The sequence below is a fragment of the Suricata suricatta genome, chromosome 6 (genome assembly GCF_006229205.1).
Source record: "Suricata suricatta isolate VVHF042 chromosome 6, meerkat_22Aug2017_6uvM2_HiC, whole genome shotgun sequence".
Taxonomy (NCBI): domain Eukaryota; kingdom Metazoa; phylum Chordata; class Mammalia; order Carnivora; family Herpestidae; genus Suricata; species Suricata suricatta.
Window position 1 is genome coordinate 125,248,495 of NC_043705.1, and position 17,375 is coordinate 125,265,869.

At 35.8% G+C, this 17,375-nt stretch overlaps 1 long non-coding RNA gene across 1 annotated transcript in view; it reads left to right on the top strand.

The window, feature by feature from the left end:
* LOC115293263 overlaps nucleotides 1–6,991 on the top strand; it is a 29,937-nt gene extending 22,946 nt beyond the window's left edge. Inside the window, exons 2-3 of the long non-coding RNA XR_003909449.1 lie at nucleotides 4,001–4,053; nucleotides 6,455–6,991. This is a non-coding gene — a long non-coding RNA (uncharacterized LOC115293263). The remainder of the gene's footprint in view (nucleotides 1–4,000; nucleotides 4,054–6,454) is intronic.
* Nucleotides 6,992–17,375: the final 10,384 nt, after the last annotated feature.

Consider the following 17,375-nt stretch of genomic DNA (forward strand, 5'->3'; position numbering starts at 1 on the left):
AATCCCCAGCAATGCTATTGCTGGGTCATAAGGGAGTTCTATGGATAGTTTTTTGAGGACCCTCCACACTGTTTTCCAGAGCGGCTGCACCAGTTTACATTGCCACCAACAGTGTAAGAGGGTGCCCATCTCTCCACACCCTCTGAATCCTGAAGTATTTTTAAAAATCGAATCATAACTTTTGGACCCATTGTTCCAAATCATTTTACACACTTGTGAACACTGTATGAGAAACTAGTCAATAGATAACCCCTTCAGTATGTGATGGTTGTTCTAGGACCTGTACTTTCCCATGTACATTTTAGAATGTTTGCCAGTATCTACCAAAGAGTTTGCTAAGACATGGATTTTAATTCTGTTGAATTTGGTGATCAAATTGAGAATAACATCTTCACAATACTGACTTCTCTAGTTCATGAACATAGAATATCTTGTCTTCTGTTTAAGTCTTCTTTGGTTTCATTCATTGTTGTTTTATAGTTTGTTTTACCTACAGATCCTGTAAATATTTCTTTTTATATTTACACCTAAGTACTTAATTACTTTTGGTGTTATTCCAGATAGTTGTTTTGCTTTTTTTTTTGTTTGTTTGTTTATTTTTTTAATTTGAAGTCCCAATTATTTATTGTTGTTATATAGGAAAGTTATTGACTTGTGACTGGATAACTTTTGTATTTTGGGTTTTTATCCTATGACTGTTGCATACTTGCTTATTAGCTCCAAATGATTTATGTAGAATTTTTGTGGTTTTCTGTAGAAACAATCCTGTCATGTTTGAACAAAAATATTTATTTCTTCTTTTCAAATCTATTTAATTTCTTATTGCAGTTGCTAAGATATCAGTATAATGTTGAATAAGAATGGTGTGAAAGGACATCCTGGCCCTTTCTTAATTTAAACAGGAAATTGTTCACTTCTCACCATTAAGTAGGAGGTTTAATGTAGGGTTGTTGTTGTTGTTTTGTATATTTTCTTCATTAGATTTAGGTAGCTTATCTCTGTTACTTATTTTCTGAAAGTTCTTATCATCAGTAAATGTTTATTGAATGCTTACTCTGAATCTATTGGCATAATCATGTTTTATCTTATTCAGTCTGTTAATACAATGAATTGTATTGATTGCTTAATAATAAGTAAATAGACTTGCTTTTCTAGAAGTAACATCACTTAAGCATAACATATATTCTTTACTTTTTGACAGATATGAGTCACTTATATTTTAAGAGTTTTTTTTGTCTATGTTCATGAGAAACGTGTTTGAGTTTTCTTCAGTTGTAGTGTCTGTATCTAATTCTATTAGGGGAATGGTAGCCTCACAATATGAATTGTGAAGTATTACCTTTGCTTCTAATTTTTTAAAGAAATGTGGGGAACTGCTATCATGTCCTTCTGAAATATTTAGTAGAATTCACCCAGAAAACCATATGGGTTTGGTGCTTTCTCTTTTGGATGTTTAATATTGATCCAATTCCTTCAATAGACATGGGTCTATTTATCTTATCTACTTCTGGTATGAGTTTGGTAGTTTGTGCCTTTCAAGGAATTGGTTGGTTGTAAATTATCAAAATTATTAGCATAGACTTGAATGTGTTGATTATCCTTTAATGTCTGTTTAATCAATATCAATAAACCCATTCTCATTTCTGATATTGATAATTTGTGTTCTTTTTATTTTTTGGCAAGCCGGGCTGGTGGTTTATTCACTTTATTGCTCTTTTCGGTGAACAGCCTTTAGTTGGTAATTCTGATTGACTGGTTATAGAACAGAGATCCTGCTACCTCCTCCTCAGGTTTGGCAATTTGCTAGAACTGAAAACAAAACTCAGGAAAACAGTTTACTTACTAGAACTCAGGTTTATTATAAAATAATACAAATCAGGAGCATGCAGGTAGAAGAGATTCATAGGCCAAGGTCTGGGGAAGTGGCGCTTCCATACCCTTTTCACACGTGCCACCCTTCCAGTACCTCCAAGCACTAATTAAATTATCGGGCATTGGTGATGGAACTAAATCGCAAACCTGTCTTTCCTCCCCAGAGGCCTGGAGTGGGGTTGAAAGTTCCAACCTTCTAATCACGTGTTGGTTGCCCGTGCAACTAGCTTCTGTCTTTAGGCGCTTTCCAAAAACGACCTCATTAACATAAACTGTGATTGAAAGAGGTGTGGTGTGAATAACAAAGGATATTCCTTTGACTTTTATCTCTCCTTAGTTATTTTGGGAACTGGGAACAAGACTCAGAAATTATAACAAAAGATGTTTCCATCACTTTTGGTCTTATCATTTAGGAAATTACAGTGGCCAGGAATAAAGACCAAAAAGAAAAACATATTCATTAAATGCCATTAAAATTCTCTCTAATTACGGTTCCACTTTTCCCACAATTTAGATAATTGTGTTTTCATGTTTATTTAATTTAAAGAGCTTTAAATTTTCTCTTGAGACCTCTTCTATGACCCATTGATTATATAGAATCATGCTGTTTATGTTTCAAATATTTGGGAGGAAATTCTAGGTATTTATTGTTATTGTTTGTAGTTGTTCTTTTCTTGATTTCTAGTTTAATTTCATTTAGTTTGAGAATATACTTAGCATGGTTTCTATTTTTGCACATCTTTAAGGAGTGTTCTATGACACAGAATGCAGCCTGTCTTGGTGAATGATCCATGTGAACTTAAAAGATGATATATTTTCCTTTGAGCCCTCGGTAAATATCAGCCAGATAAAAGTGCATTTTACATCATTTGTATCCCTCCTGATTTTCTACCTGTTTCATCTGTAAATTAGTGATAGAGAGGTTTGATGTTTTCAATTACTTCAGTAGATTTTTCTATTTCTGTTATCATTATGCTAATTTTTCTCTCATGTACTTTGCTGCTCCTTTAGGGGCACACATGTTTAAATGTTTATACTTCTTGGAGATTTGAACCATTGCTTCTTATGTCACAGTGCATCTCTTTATTGTTGATAGTTTTCCTTAATATAAAATCTGCTAGGTCTTAAAAGAATAGTGCCGCTTTAGTGACACTTTAATTTTTATTAGTGGTAGCATGATATCTATTTCTGTATTCTCTTTTAACCTATCCGAATTCTTATATTTAAATTGAGCTACTTATAGATAGCATATATTTGTTCATGTATTTTTTAATCTTCTATGATAATGAGTCTTATTTTCTATTTTTAGGATATTTAAAGTATCTATTGATATAGTTGGATTATTATCTACCAATTCTGAAATGCATTTATTCTGTTTCTTTTTCTCCACCCACCCTTTTTTTAACATTTTCTCAACAAAACATTTCATATAATTATATTTTCTCTCTTCTCTGAGCTCATCATATTCCTTAAAAAAGTGGTTTCCCTAGAATTACAATACGCATTTGAAAATTGATCTTAGCTGTTTTCACTCCTTTATTTCAAAATCTGTGTCTTATCTGAGTCTATTTTTATGAGGACTTTGTCTTTTCAGACTTTTTTTCTTTGCCCTTTTTCATGCTCTGTAAGTTTTTGTTAAAATCCATATGTGCTGTGTGGGACAATAAAAAGGTAAATGGGCCTTTGAGGGAATGACATCTGTTAATCTGGCTGGGGACTCCACTGTTTAATGCTTGTGGGAGCCTGTTGCTGGAGATTAGTTATCAGACTTCTAATCCTGCCAGTGCCTTTATTTTTACCTCTTCCATAGACTTTGGGGATTCCATTCATACTCCTCCAAGTTTATTTCTTTCTCCTTTTTTTTTTTTTTTTGATGTAATCCACTATTATTAGACTGAAGCCTTGTTGGCCGATTATAAAATTGGTATAGGAGGAGCGTTCTGTGGTTTTCTGATTAATTCACAATCTTTTAATTCTTTTAGTTCTGTTAACCTTCACATGTATTTCTCTAGTGGTACAGTTTTGTTTTTGTTTTGTTCCTGCTGTGTCATACTCCTTTCATGAGAGACAGCATCCCTGCCTATTTTCTTAAAGTTCTGTCCTCTCTCTTATGGTTTCTACACTTTAGGTGAGATGGAATCTCAGGAGAGGCGTGTGTGGGGAGAAGTTCCCTTCTGTCAGGTAAGAAAAGATTTCTGAATTGCTGTCTGGCAAAGCCCTTTTTCCTAGAAAGACACCCATGTTTTGAAGGAGACGGTAGGCATGCTTCACTATGATTCATCTTCTTGGATGAAAAATCTTTCTTGGATCCTCACCATAGAATCTCCTGGATTTCTAAAGAGAACTCATGAAACTGTGGAAGTTCTACTAGGAACCTAGGAGTTTCTTGCCCAAGCTAGTGTACAATTAACCTTCAGTGTTAATCAAAATTACCAACTAAGTGACTTTACTAGTTTATAGATTCAGAAATGTCTACACTAAAAAATCAAATCAATTGCAGTAACACTCTGGATTTGCCTGTCTCTCCAGATTTCAGAGTGGCATTGTCCTGTAGCCTCTGTTCTGTGATGAATACAAGAAAAGTGATTGATTTTTAATAGCTGATTTTTATTTATTTTTTTACTTTTTAAATAATAGTTTATTGTCAAATTGGTTTCCATATAACACCCAGTGCTTCTCCCCACAAGTGCCCCCCCTCCATGACCATCACCCCCTCCCTCCCTTCCCCTCTCCCTTCAGCCCTCGGTTCATTTTCAGTATTCAATATTCTCTCATGATTTGTGTCCCTCTCTCTCCCCAACTCTCTTTCCCCCTTTCCCTCCCTATGGTCCTCTGTATGAATGGCCTTGTTTCATTCTTTCTCATTGCTATATAGTACTCCATTGTGTATATATACCACATCTTCTTGATCCATTCATCAGGTGATGGACGTTTAGGCTCTTTCCATGTTTTGGCTATTGTTGACAGTGCCACTATGAACATAGGGGTACGTGTGCTCCTATGCATCAGCACTTCTGTATCCTTTGGGTAAATCCCTAGCAGTGCTATTGCATAGCTGATTTTTAGTACCCAAAACATCTCATATTAGACATGCTGGCTACCTCAAATTCCTGAACCTCTCTGAATTTCTCTCATAAGCACAAGTTTATATCTTGGTTTTTCCCATTTAGTTGGCTAGTTTGGTTTCCACTCATCTATCAGCTTTGCATCTTAAAAAATGATTTCATTACTAGTTCTTTTCTCTTAGTACTTGTGGATTTATGTTTTTTTCTTTCTCTCCTTCCTTATCATTTGGTGTCATTTCAGTGGTAACAATTAGCCAACATGTGTCTATTCCATATTTTGTGAACTTATCTCTTTTCCACATTTCTTTAGTTGTTCAATATGTGTATTAACTCAGCACATACTGTATGTAGGTCTTGATATGAATAGTAACAACATTTAGTTCCTGGCCTTATAGTTTCTGTAGTAATTATGAGGACAAACAGATGAGAAAAAGTATAAATATTATGCTGAATTAAACAGACTTGACACTTGAAACATTTTCTTCTTAATGTTATTTTAAAAGCCCTGGATGGGCTACTTCTGTCCTTACCCCCATATACAGTCTTAATCAGGTTCTATAGATTTGCAATCATGCAGGCATTCATTTCATGGATTCATAGATTTCATGGACTTCAATCATATAGTTAACTTTATTCCCACTGATGAGAATGATAGTCTCTTCTAGTTGGCACTGCATTTCTAACTTTCGGTCAAGAGATTCTATAAACTGAATATAAGGATATTATATCTTAGAAAGTGTTGAATTTGAAACTTCTACAAAACTTTAGGATCTGCCTGAGTTCCAGAAAAGTGCCTCACTAAAGGTCATACCCTTTCTGGAGCAGTGTGAATCTGAAAAATGAGTGAGACTAGAGTATTGAAATCCAGATACCTTGGCCAAGTATAGGACAATTATGATGAGAAATAGTCACTCTAGAGCTCTTTGTGGGGTTGTCTGTTATGGAATGAATGTTCAAGTCTCCCCAAAATTCAGATGTTGAGGTCCTAACCTCCAACATGATGGTACTAGGAACCGGGGCCTTTGGTAGGTAATCAGGTCATGAGGTGGAGTCTTCATGAAGAGGATTAGTGTCCTTGTGAAAGAGACCACGGAGACCTCTCTCACCCTGTCAGCCATGTCAGCATACATTGAGAAAATAGCCTTTGCCCCCCAGAAGAGGGATAGCACCAAAACCTGAGCATGTTGGCTCTCTGATTTTGGGCTTTTAGAACTCCAGATTTGTGAGAAATAAATTTATGTTGCTTAAAAACCAGCCATCTATAATAGTCTGGCATAGCATCACACCCTGACTAACATGTTAGACAAGGCTTTGTGGAGGCTGAATCACAGTGTGACTTTTCACTCTGCCCAATCCTGCTTCATCTACTTCCTTTCAAATTATTCTTCCCTTAGTAGACAATTTATACTCCAAACTCAGTATGTCAGCATCTGCTGAGAAGCCAACTTGTGGCAGCAACAAAAATCAGTGAAAATCAGGCAGATTTCTGAATATTTGTTTCACAATGTTCTTTTTAGCACAAGTCACTTTGGAGAAGCAGTTACCAACACACCGTGTGCGCTACAGAATGACGTCTACCTCCAAAGGACAGATTAACTCTGGGGCTAATGACAAGAGTACTTGTGCAACAGAAAAAGGGTCCCTCGTCTTTTATTGCACCTGTGTTTGCATAATAAGTATTTTCCCTAAACTGACTAGAATGGATATAAGCCACTTCAATTTTGTGTTTTGGTCTAGCAGCTAAAGTTTAGCCTAAATTAGAATAAAGGGTCAAAAGCATGACTTAATTGGGCACAAATATGTTAAAAGTATACAACTGAATGAAAGCACCATGTTTTACTTTTCCTTGGGATACCTTTTCCCCCGGTTAATAAAAGCAGAACACATGAGAAGTATAGCCTGGATTATAGCTTACCGGGGGGCATTACTGTAACAATGTGCCCTTCAATTCTTCCCTTTCCAGTACAACATATGTACATAGAAATTCTAACATTTATTCATTTCCAATTCAATACCACTAACTAGAATAAAGGCCCATGAAAAGGGAAACTGTATGTATCTTGTTTCAGTTCCTTGCATAGTATGTGACACAAAATGCATACATATACCTACGTACATGTGGACATGCATGTGTGTGTGTGTGTATGTGTGTGTATACATGAGTACATATTTAATAGAGACTTGGGAAAATGTAATTTCTAGGTCATAAAATGATTCAAAAAACCTTATAAAGATATATAACTTATTCTAAGAAAAAAGGTGGGTTCTTATCCACTTTATTGTGAATTAAAAAAAAACTTTTCAGCTATAATTAACTGCACTTTCCTCCAGAGCCCCCCTACTTTGCTTTTCATCCATATTAATAAGCCTATTAGATTTGATGCCATCTTATCTTTATATGCTGATCTCTTCACTCCTCTGTGAACGCCTTAAAACCCATGCCTTTTTGTTAACTTTTAAGCTTTAGTGCCTAGCAAAGAGCCTATAATGTAATAAAATTTTGTAATTTTTTGAATATAATTTAATCTACATTAACTTTTTTCCAAGAAAGCTAAATTATTAGAGTAAGATACAAAGGTATTAAAGACTTTGCCTAAAATGAAAAGTACAAAACCAAACACGTATAATGCTTGTAAAGTAGATGGATTTAACTGATTGTTTTTGTCTCAGCCACTGTCAACAAAAGCAAATTAAGAAAACACAAAGGAACATTAATAAGTCTTTGCTGTATTTGTGCAATATTATGTTTTCTTCCACAGCTGAATGATTTGTGACAGTGAGAACCCATAGTAAGATTTTTAAGTAGCATTACTTTGAATTATCTCAAACTGTTAGCATTATGCTTCTTTTTTCTTTATTACACTTCCAAATTTAAGCTAAGGACTGGAAAAGAAACTTAAATAGATAGCCAATAAATTAAAGAAAGATTTTTAAAAAGATTTACAGGGAAGAAAAGCAGCTGGATACACTGATGTCTTTGTGTCCCCTTACCATGCTAGCCAACTTTGTCTTAGTTTGCGTTTCTTTCCTTTATCTTTGTTCCCTCCCTGTAGTTATTTACTTAATCATACTCTATAGCATCTGTGTGTTGTTCACTTATGCACATAGAACATTGCTATTTCCCTTTCTCTCCTTTTAATGGTCACTATCTTTAAGTGATTGAAATACAGAGTTTTGAAAATAAGCTCTATTCTCTGACCAGCTGATAAACTCCTTATGAATCCTTTAGACCCTAGAACTACCTTAGATGTAGAGAGACTATAACTTACTATGGACCCTCTCATATTACCCATGTGTAAATTGAAACACATTGAATGTGGAAGCAATCATCATCATAATATGATTGTTATAAAAAATCATTACCTTTCATGCAGGAAATGTCATTTAAATGTCAGTTTGGAAAATATAGAAATCCAACATAGGCCCCAACTACACCCTGCTTAATTCACCTATTTTAGATGAAGTGACGTTACACTAACCAGCCATCATCTTGTCACTAAATATTTTCTTGATTGAGTAAAATGGCTAGAATATGCACAATTTATCAACTAAACTATTTCAATTATTCCTTTTTATTCTCAACTTGTAAGACCAGCTGTGCAAACCTTAACAATAACAACAAGAGAAGTAAAATACCAGAGGAAATATGCATTTGCATGGGTCCTATCTGGTTATGCAGAGTAGTTAAGGTTTAGCTATTTTGGTACGTTGCCTACATGAAATTCTACCTTATAACTTTTCTTTCTTAGTAAAATGTATGATGAAAAAAGACTCCAGTTAGGTGAAGCAAATGTCAGGAGAAGATGAAGAATCTTTGCTATTGGATCCCTTCTGTTAAATCTCTAGAAATAATTTGATCTTTAAAGGCAAGATGAATCTAGGGACTTCTTAAATAAGGAAGCATGCAAATAATTTCAGAGAAAAGAAAGTTTTCTTCATTTATTAATAGTCCCCAAAATACCGTATAAGGCTTCCAAAAGTTTTATCCACATAGTTTTTCACGCAGGAAATAAACATATCTCCCAAACAAGTCCAGCTTGCATGGTATTTAATGAAGTAAATAAGACTCTATTGCATGCAATTTCAGTGGAGACACATTAATGGCTCTGGAGGGGAGAGATAACACAGTGCCATTAACAATGAGTTCTTACAGCTACAAGCAATTTAACTAAAGGAGACCACATGCTTTACAACTGGTCTGTCTTACAACTAAAATCTAAATCCCATGTGATCTCACTACTCAGATAAATTAGTCTATATCATTAAACAGAAGATTACAAAAGGAATTGTCATTTTTAAAAAGATATTAGAGTTTAGAGAGTTGTGAAGAGGAGGTACAATTAGTGGAATATCAGGGTCAGCACTTCTTCGGCACATTTCCCAAGATAAAGCCCCCACTCTGCTCTCTAACCAAAAGTCACTGAAAAATACTGTATAAAACCAATATAACATTGAGGAAGGGTGATATTAAGAAGTCACTACAAGGCACTCGGATACTCTTAGCTGTCTTTTTTCATGCCCCAACAGCAATCAGTTTCAGCCTCCATTATAGGGAGTGGGTGCTGAATTTTATCACTTCTTTCAAAGTGTTTATGTCTTCTCTATCCTTGGTCTCATCTTCAGATTCACAGAGGTAATTGAGACTAGCGAGCACACTTTCTTTGAGTTTATTATACCTGTCATCCTCTATCCCTATTGTAACCTCTGTATAGTCTCACAAATTTTGTCCTTCCTCTTTCTCTAATCCAGTGGTTCCCAAACTTTATTGTGCAACAAAGTTATATGAAGGGTTTTTTAAATATGTACTATTGGGCTCTAAGCCCAGACTTTCTTTTTCAGTAGATCTGGGGTTGGGTTTGAAATTTTTTCATTTCTAAAAATTTCCAAGGAGATGCTGATGCTGCTGGTTTGGGGAACCCTCTGAGAATCACATGTCTAAGAAAAAGATGTGAACTTCATCGCATCCAAGTTTAATTTTACCACCTGCTCTGAATTACAACCCATTTGATCTTACTTGAATCATTTCCTATTGTTTTTATTCAATTTGTCCTTTGTAATATAATTACATTTAAATATAATATAATATATTTTGGAAAGCTTTTGATGGCAGTGTGGTTTCTTGAGCTAGTGACCATGTATTTTTAATATGCCCACTTCCTTACGTAACACGCACCTCTCAGTGCAGTGCATTCTTATCTTCTATTTTTCTAAATCTCTTTTTTATAGATTCAACAATGATTTCCTAATTACCATATTAAAAAAATCTTTTAACTTTTTCAACCTTGGCCATTCTGACTACTTTTTCATCTTGAAACTTTACTATGTCCTCTGTGCTACCTTTCATGTCCTGCCATTATTTCTCTGTGCTTCTGTTTATTTTCTCAGTTCCACTCTGTCTTGATCTGTCTGCGCTACTATAAAAGAATACTGTAGACTAGGTGACTTATAAATAAAGAAATTTTTTTCACACTTCTGGAGCCTGGGAAGTCCAAGATTAAAGTGCTAGCAGGTTTGGTGTCTAGTGAGAGCCTGCTTTCTTGTTTATGGACTCTGTCTTCTCTCTCTACCCTCACATGGTGGAAAGGCGAGCTCTTTGGGGTTTTATAAAGGCATAAATCCCATTCTGAGACTCCATTTGGATGATCTAATCACCTTCCAAAGGCCCTACTTCTTAATGCCATATTAGGGGTTAGGATTTCAATATATGAATTTTGGAGGGACATAAATATTCAGTCCATTGCAGCTCCCCTGCCTCCATTTTGTTGGACTATACCAGGATTGTCTCATTAACATTTTTATCATCACTCCTTGCACACGCTAGGTAGATTAACACATTCACACCCCCAGGCATAACAGATATTTTTGCACCCTTGTGAAACTCAAATCTGCCTCTGAAACTTAGAGCCCTCCCCGGATCTGTACAACCAAATTCCTGTTGGACATAATTACCCAGATGTACCGCAAAAACTTTAAACTCCCCAAGAATAGAAGACAGTAATTTTATCTTTATATACCAATCATTTGTTATTCATTAATCTTCATGAAAAACATCTCCATTTAGTGGATTATGCAATAAGAAATTTAGGAGTTCTGCTCTGCCTTACATGTTGTCAGTCAACAAAACCCTCCCAATGCTGCCTCAACTCTTGCTACTGTTTGCCTTCTACCTCCAGCTTCCTCCAAATCACATGCTATACTGCTGCCAGTGCAAAATTTCTGAAGCAAAACTCATTTTTTTTACTCCCTTGTGCAAAATCTTTCCTAAGATCTCTCCCTTTAAAGAAGATTCAAAACGTCTGCCTACATGACTAAACTTAATACCTGTCTCCTCTTTGCTTAAGAGTTTGCATCCTCACCTCCCAATTTAATTGCAGTTTCCCAAAGATAATATGTTACGTTTTATTCTTCTTGATATTATTGGAATTTCTTACATTCTTTTTTAAGCTACATTGACATTTTCCCTGTGCAGTTTACTCTTCTCCTTAAATAATATACTTTAAATGTTCTTTAGAAAATATCACACCATTTGGTAATTTTTAAAATTTGGATTAGTCTCCTGGATTTGTTTCTTTACATCAAGAATTTTGACTTATATATTTTACGTACTTATAGTCTACTAGAATGTCTAGGTGCATAATAATTGCTCAATAGATGTTTATTGAAATGAAGTCAGATTTAGTAAGATGATATGAAATCATTTGAGAGTGAAAGGGTCAGCAAGGCTATTGTTTCTAGGACCTAAGAGAAATCAATCCAAATATAAAGACAATGCAAATATTCATAGCAGTTGAATTCATAGTAATTAAAAATTGGAAATAATTAAAGTGTCTGTCAACTTGTGTAACAATAAGTAAAAAGTAGAATATCTGTACAATGCAATTATTACTAAGCAATAGAGAGCAAAGAACTATTGAGAGACACAACATGGATGTATGTCAAAAGAAAAAAAAGACGGCGATTGAAAGACGCTGTCACAGAATAGTATATATTCCATAATTCCATTTACATTAAGTTCTAGAACAAAGGGGCCCAACGAAACTTTTCAGGGTGACAGAAATGTTTTATATCTTGATTTGTGGTGGTATTTTATGCATCAGATGAATGCAAACTTAAGAATCTGTACACACACAAAAAATGGATGCATTTTATTGTATGTAAATTGTAACTGGATTTTATTTATGGTTCACATATAAACCTGGTTTTAGATAAGATGTTTCATGTTCAAATTTCATTAAAGGTAAGACGTGAGTGCATGGAGATCTAGAAAAAAAGGCAATATAAAATGTCAAGAATTGTGTTAAGTCGGAGAATGCTTGCTACACCTAAAAAATTTCAAATTTAAATATTAGTAAATATTTCTCTAGCCAAGAAACCTAACTCCTTTGTAGAGCCAGTCCATGAAAATTGCTTAGTAACTCCTACATTAGATAAAATAATAGTTTTTGCAAGGTCAGACTAAAAGAAAAATCAGATAATTATGTTAATTTATTACAATAAAGATAAAAGGTAAATTTTATCTTTTGTCATTTCTTACAGTAAAATAGTACTGCTATAAATTGATCTGATTAATGGCGAGCCCCAAAGTGTAAACTATTTTCTGGAAAAATATGGCCAGTCCATGTGAGGTGAATTAATTATACTCATATAAAGAGTAAAATTTAAGAGGTGTATGTGTGTGTGTGTGTGTGTGTGTGTGTGTGTGTGTGTGTGTGGTGAGAGAGAGAGAGAGAGAGAGAGAGAGAGAGCGTGCTAGCGAGCACAGGAGAGGAAGAGAATAAGAGTGAAAAGGAGGCAAAGAGCAAGGAGAGTTAAGGTATATCTACATATACTTTCACACCAAGACACATACATATATAATTGGCCTTTTGCAAAAATCATTAAGCTGTAAAAATTCTATTTATTTTGCGGGTGAAACACTTGGTCAATAAGCCAAAGAGACTTGGATCTTTTCTAAATTAACTGCAGTTGAGGTGGTCTTCAGTGTCAATTCTATAAAAACATTTTTTAAAATGTTAACATCAGGTTACTAAATCTTAGATTCCTGATAACAGAGAGAGGAATCTTGGATTAAATTGGCACTTTGCCCTGAAGCCAATGTTATCAGTTCGGAGGCTCAGGACTAGGCTATCAAGATGTACACATGTAATGCCCAAGATTTTAATATCACCCCAAAACCAGAGACCACCAGGGAGACCGAGTCACGCATGCAAAAGCAAAGGGCAGTTTAATTATGGCTCAGGCTCGCCGGGCCTAAGTTCGGTCTCACAGCCTTCACCAACGCAGTGGATTCGAGCTGAGGGCCCCAAGCAAGGGCTGAGTAGGGTTTTTATGGGGGTTGGGAAGGGGGAGTTACAAGAAATTGTGACATAGGTACAGTGATCCAATCATAATGGTACAACAGTATTGGCAGCAACTTTAACCATACACACTGTTCAGAGTGTTCGTTACTTTTGGCGGGACCCAATGACAACATTTAGGGTATCTTTGAAATTAGCCAATTACAGAGCGAGTTCAGGGTCTTGTTTGGAGACTATCGGGTTAACTTTAACACTAGGTAACAGGGTCCTATCTAAAATTCCCATCTGCAGGTCTCACCCTTAGGAATGTGGGGAGAGGTAGCTGGCCTTTCCTGATTGGATACCGCAAAGTGGTCTGCTTTTGCCCCTGGTAATGTATAAGGCCTAATGGTTCCTGAGCGACTGACCTTAGGCCTTCTAGTTTAGAGGGGAAACAAAGCCTGTCATGGCGTCTGTTTGGTTCAGCCTTACACACAGAAATGTAAAGTTCAAATTGTCAATCTGGTAATGATAATCGGGAGCAACAGAATAAACATTATGGAACAGAACACGTATAGGAACAGAACAAACCTGTAGAGAAGGGTCATCCTCTGAAAAGCAGATTTTCCAAAAAGGCCTGATTTATGTGCATACCCCGCTGGGAGTCTTCCTCATTAGCAGATCTTCATTTGTAGGTTCGTGAGGTCTTGACTGTACATCAGAATCATATGTTGATGTTTTACAAATATGAATATGTCCTAGAATCATCTGAGAATTTTAAAATCTAAATTTCTAGGGTGAGTTTCAGGCAGCTTTACTTTTATTTTTAAAAAATCCCAATAATTCTGATGTCCCTATCAATTTGAGAAGAAGCTCTTGGTAGGTTTCTTTTCATATAGTCTACATGCTTCTCTGACACATATGCTCCCCCATGTTCATTTCTGCCATATCTTGAGGTGAGCATCTTACCTACATATTTAATTCTTATTCCCATGTTAAGTTTAAATGACGTCATTTGGGTAAATATGCTCTATTAGGCAGAGTGATATAAAGCACCACTCCTAGTGTTTAGAGGTCAGGTACCTACCACTTGCATTTATCTATAGATAGTCCAGAAGCCAGAAATCAGCACTAACCTTCCATCCTTACCATTTCTTCTGCAGTTATTTTAGTTAAAACCTCATTACATCTCAACAGCACTATTGTTTTAGTTACCTAATTGGTGCTTCTGCCTCTATTCTCTTACTTTTCTAATCTATCCTACACATTCCTGTCAAATTAATTTCCCCAAATAACAGTTCTATTCTGGGCACAGTCCTGTTCAAAACCTTTGCCTACTTACTAAAATACAAATGGTATTCGAGGCCTCTAAGACCAAGTCTGCATCTATACTTTCAGTTTAATACCTCTCTACCCCTAGTCATACAATGCTCCCCATTCAAGCTAGTTGTCTCCAAAATGGCCTCATTGTTTTTTGATTCTATGATCTGAAAAAAATGCTGCTTTCTTTCTGGAGTACCTTTTCGCACCAAAATAACTTTATTCCCCCAAGAGGGGGCTAGTGACCCTTGTCTGAACACACATGGCTTTTGATTTCATTTTTTCTTGTTCAAGTGATTAGTCATTTGTAAAGATAGTCCCACCAAACGGGAAGCTAATATGGACTTAATGTCCCATCTCTCATTGATACATACCAACAGCTAACATCAAATTCTACCATGACCCTTCAGTTAAATACAGATTGGAATAAAATTCAAGAAGAGAAAATATTCATGCTAAGAAGTCCACATGATACTTATCAAAATGTAGGGATTTTGAATAAATGTGAGCAAAATCAACCAATCAATAACAACAAAAATCTGGGGAATATTTAAAAATGGTCCGAATCTCATAATGTGAATTCATATACGAAAACATCTGCATTTGGAATGCTTATTTAAAAACTGAGTAATGTGCTTCCACTTTGCGTGCTTAATGAAAACCTAAACTAATCATTGACTCTATTTAAAGGAAACTGAGGGGCCAGATAGTCTCTGCTAAAATGCAGAGAAAATATTCTAAATAACTATGCAATTAAGGAATATTTTAGGTATAGCGTACTATATTCTTACCCTCAAGGAATATCTCTTGAAAGTACTCTCAAATCCTTTTTTTTAAACATATATTTGATGCATACATTTGTGTGGAAAGCACCAGCCTGTTGAAATGCTCTTTACTGATTGACTGATCCCTTGGATGAGGATGCTTAGGAGAACTTCAGCTTATGGCCTTCCTGATAACAGTGAGAATGGAGTATTAGAGGTTTTGGAAGGTAGCCAAAAGATTAATATAAGTGGCAAATTGCTACCGTTGGGGTAAGTCAGCTCTCCATTTGTGTACCTCAGCTGAGTAATCAGAAATCTTAATCATCTAGCCATTTCACAGGATGTCTCACTTTATTAAAGCGATCACACTTATGTTTTTGGAAGAAAAAAAATTAGTAGGTGCCCTAAACACAATATTAACCTTGCATGTGTACTAGAGAAATAAGATCAATTCAATTAAAAAAGCATATTCTACCATCTCTGGAACGTTTCCGGGCATGAAGTGCTATGTTAGCATAAAGACTATGCCAAGTTATTCTCTCCTTAGTGATGGACAAAGTGATTACCTTGTTGCTCCATTAATACAATAGCTTAATAATGTCTGATATCTTCCTTTGAGCTGCCATGTATGCTCTGCTGCATGGGCAATGAAAGCAGATAACATTACTGACGGGTAATGAAAGTAAAAACATTACTGAACACATTAAGGCCACCAGCCGGTCTGTTGTATATGATGGTTATCTCATTCTACCACAGGGAAGCTGGAGAATCAAAACTAGTTAAGAGTGGTGCCTGGGTGGCTCAGTCGGTTAAGCGTCCAGCTTCGGCTCAGGTCATGATCTCGCGGTTCATGGGTTCGAGCCCCGCATCAGGTTCTGTGCTGATGGCTAGCTCAGAGACCTGGAGCCTGCTTTGGATTCTGTATCTCCCTCTCTCTCTGACCCTCCCCTGCTCATGCTCTCTCTCAAAAAAAAAAAAAAAAAAAAAAAAAAAACTAAAGAGTTTGGTAGACTCAGGATTTTTGCCTGGGCCACACTCAAATAAAATAATCAGAATGGAAAATTTCAAAAACATTAAATATTCTTTTTGTGAAAATACTTACTGTTTCTATTAGGCTTTGGAGGAAACTGAAGACATCAGTAGCTGAAAAGGTAAATATAGACAACGCCCTAAACCAATTCAAACATAAAAAACATGAAAAGACTTCAGGATGTTACCTGAGGTCTTCCATTTACAAGCACACTGGGTCCTGCCACAAAGACATTGCAAGTTCACACTTGTCCTTGCTCTGATTCTTCACGAAGAGGCAAGGTCAAAGGTGTCCATACCTGTCCATAAATCCCTCTGCTCTATGCCTGCATGAGTTGCAAGGTGGCCGATGGACCTCGCAGAGACAGTCATGCATGTCTTAGCCAGAAAATGAAACAAACAATAATAGGATTTGAGGATTCAATGGAGCATGAAGAAAATAAGTTATCCTCAACATTGGGACTTCTCTTCCAAGCAATAGAAATTCAGTTGCATTTTCTTCATATACATTCTCTTTTATCTTTTTGCTTTTGCTGTGTTAAATTTCTCATCATGGGTGACCAGGTTCTCTGTGAGAAGAGACTGAGGTCTTGTAGAGATGAAAAATTTTACATTCTTTTATATTACACTTATCTGCACTGTTTGATTTTCTTCCTTTTTTAAATGTTTATTTCTGAGAGAGAAAGAGACAAAGTATGATCAGGGGAGGGGTAGATAGAGATGACTACACAGAATCTGAAGCAGGCTCGAGGTTCTGAATTGTCACCACAGAGCCCAATGGGGGGCTCGAACCCACAAACCACTAGACAATGACCTGAAGTCCCAGGTACACCTCTACAGTTTGATTTTCTAGCAGTGCATAGTCATTTCTTTGTGTCAAAATAGCAGTTACATGAATGGTGACTCAAAACCATTTTAGGTACGTTCTTTATAATTCTCTACCCAAAACAATGAAATGTTATTAAAAATAAGTAAATGCAAGAGTAATAGTGTAGAATGAATTGGGGAGATAAGACAAAGGAGAAGTGAAAAGAATATAAGAATAATGG